A 3081-nucleotide genomic window follows, 5' to 3' on the forward strand; every position below is an offset into this window, starting at 1 on the left:
AAGGCACTCTGGTTTATTTTCCTAGTTTTTGAGATAAATCTGAAGCATTGTATTCACTTAAATTCTCCTTGGAATGACCACTGTGCATTTAATGACAACGTCTGTGAGGAAGGCACAAAGCCCACAGGAAGCTAGCAACTGGACAAGGCCACCTGAGCCCAGTTTGGGAACAGGCTGAGTGTAAATGAAGAAACAACCAAGTAACCAACGGAGCCCATGATTTTGGATCCCCACAATGTACTGACGGAGCTTAGCAGCCGCCCAAGTATTGCTCTGTGAAAACACTTTCCCAAATGAGACACATGGGATGAACCCCTACCGCTCCTCATTCCACCAAGAGAAACCTGATGGTTTTCTAAGCAGATAAAGAACCTCGCTCTCCAGGCTGTCCGAGCACAGTTAAATTAACTGAGCGAAATGTTTAGCTTCCTTCCTTTCTATCATGAAAGGCTGGGTGTTTCCTCTTGATTTCTATGGAAAATAGGCCAGAAGGGGCGCATTGTTTTTCTCTCTTGGCAAGCACTACATGACACAATTTTGTTCCTTAAATCCCTGTCTCCCACCCACACCTCCCTTGTGATTTCAGAAAGCCTGCTGTCTTTGTATAAATCTAATCAAGAATTATTCCCAACCACTTTGTCAAACCTGGAAAACACAAAATATCATATATTTGCTTAATGGATACTGAGCTTCTGTTTGGGAGTGATGGAAATTTTGGAAACAGGTCTTGGGGATGATTAGGCAACAATGATGATGTGGTTAGGATCATGGAATTGCATACTTACCAGTGCTTAAAGTAGCAAATGTTGTATTACCAGGGGGATTCAAAAAGTTGTTCAGAAAGTTGTGCAATGGAATTAGAGACAACGGAATTTTTTCATGAACTTTGAAGTCCCTTCACACATCAAATTATTAAAGTAAAAATATGCATACAATATCAACAGAGAAACTAACTTTCAGGTCCTTCAGATCAGCACACTCATTTCCTTATTCTTCCTCATCTTTTTAATACAAACACAAGTGCTCTGGCCTGCATCACGTCTTTGGAACACTGATGAAGTCACAGAATGATCTCTAGTTTATTCATTTTGGGTTTTGAGGAAGGATGGATCAGAGGTTCAATGGCCCGCTGAGGGCCCACCAGTTGAAAGGAACTGGGATTTGGCTGAAGATCTTTAAAAATCTTTGTCAGTGTTCTTCCTTCTATCTTGGAGGCATCCTTTTAAATACATCGAATAATAAAAGAGAGAACAAAGAAATTATAGATGTTGCATAACACCAGAAAAGAGAGGAGTTTTTGTTTTGGTTGTGTATGTGTGTGTGTGTGTGTATGTATGTGTGTGTGTGTGTGTGTGTGTGTGTGATTACATTTATGGGAAGGGTGGGTTCAAACTTAAAATGTCATTTAGTTTAGAGCAGCAGGCCAACTTATTTCAGCAAAGGATGAATCCTTGGTTACCTCTGAGCATCAAAGTTTACGTAGGTTTCTCTTCCGAATGTAGCCTCCATTCAAGGGGCTACTCTCTGCCCCTCTGAACAGATTCTTGATTTCAGCCAACTTTCAGCGTAGGGGCTACTAGCACAACACTGTCACCCACATGAAGAGCATTGAAATATTCCATTTTGTTGATTTATATATCTCTTCATACGTCTCTTCATCAATTTCTATAGCAGTCACAGTTTCTTCCACATCTCCCAGGATCATAGTTAAATGCTGACCATAAGCATGCAGTCTTCCTCAAAGCTCTTGGTCATTTCGCATTTTCACATCAATGCGTTCATCCAGCTGAGTCTAATGAGATCCAGGGGCTCCTCTACTGTGTTGGTCGTTTGTTGCTGGTCCACGTCGTCCGCCATGTTTCAAATTCTGAGCTTTTCCCCTCCTTTTTCAAAGAAGTTATAGATAGTCTCAAAAATTTCAGAAAATTTGCAGAGAATTATTATGGGGAAGGCCATTGATGAAAAATAAAGATTTTGCACTTTACTGGGGTGGGGGAGATCCAAAACGCATCTTTCGCACATTAAAAAAGGCAGCAGCTTGGAAGTGCCTGGTGCAAGCTGTTGAGCCACCCTGAGCTATAGGAAGGCAATGCTTCCAAAATAGTTGCTAAGGCTCTGAGTTGTCAAGCAAGGGTTATGAGCGGTAGTGAATACACAATTAGACATTTTACATCAAAGTTGCAAAATCTCTGTTACCAGCCTCACTAAAGGAAATCTGTATTTTACCAGTGTGATGATGTCAGAAGTTGAAACATACCCCTGTGAAGTGAATGAATGAACAACTTGTTTCCCTTTGGGTGCTGTATGAGCTAGAATTTCTTTTAAATATTTAACCCTTCAGGGGTCTTCCATTTTATGTAATAAAATGTTAAAAAAATTTATTGACAGAGAAGCTTCAAATTCCTTTTTCCGCTGGGTCAATATTTATTAGAAATTCAAGTTGTGCCAGGGAGTAATAAAATAAAGTAAGAGTTTTCGACATTCTAAGAATGCCCCAATTACAGACATCACATCAAAAGGTAAGCAGTGGTTAGTTCCTCCTTTGGGGGGTGAAAAGGTTTCACGTATGTCAGGAAGAATGAATGGCTGGTGTGGTAGGTACATAATCTGGTATCTATTTGAGAGAATTCTTAGTGAAGGCCTAGAGTCTGGCCTGTCAATCAAGATATAATCAATGAGGACTCTGTGTGGGCATGGCCTTCTCCTGAGAATTCTGGGAACTCCGAGATTTCCTCCTTGGAGGCGGGAGACACTTCTCTCTCTCTACTCACTCCCTGGGAGATGCTCTACTGACAAGACACATGGTGCTACACCTTGGAAGCTGGAGAAACCACATGGACCTACCCTGATGCAACCAGATCTCTGGAACCAGAGAAGTCACGTAGAGACCCCTGACAGCGCTGAGATGCTTACAACACCACTGGATCCACAAGACTTCCCACCCATTGGCCTGTGGTCCTCCTGCATTGGGCATCATTGCATGCATGTTGTGAGTCTTAAAAGGACTTTATAGATCAGTATCAGAAATATGACCTAATATTGGACTTATGGACCTGATCTGGGCTGGGCTGTTTTCTCAAT

At 41.6% G+C, this 3081-nt stretch overlaps 1 pseudogene; it reads right to left on the reverse strand.

The window, feature by feature from the left end:
* Positions 1-1550: 1550 nt before the first annotated feature.
* On the reverse strand, positions 1551-1857 carry LOC142456548 (U6 snRNA-associated Sm-like protein LSm3 pseudogene; annotated as a pseudogene).
* Between the last annotated feature and the right edge of the window lie 1224 nt (positions 1858-3081).

The sequence above is a fragment of the Tenrec ecaudatus genome, chromosome 9, assembly GCF_050624435.1.
Source record: "Tenrec ecaudatus isolate mTenEca1 chromosome 9, mTenEca1.hap1, whole genome shotgun sequence".
Taxonomy (NCBI): Eukaryota; Metazoa; Chordata; class Mammalia; order Afrosoricida; family Tenrecidae; genus Tenrec; species Tenrec ecaudatus.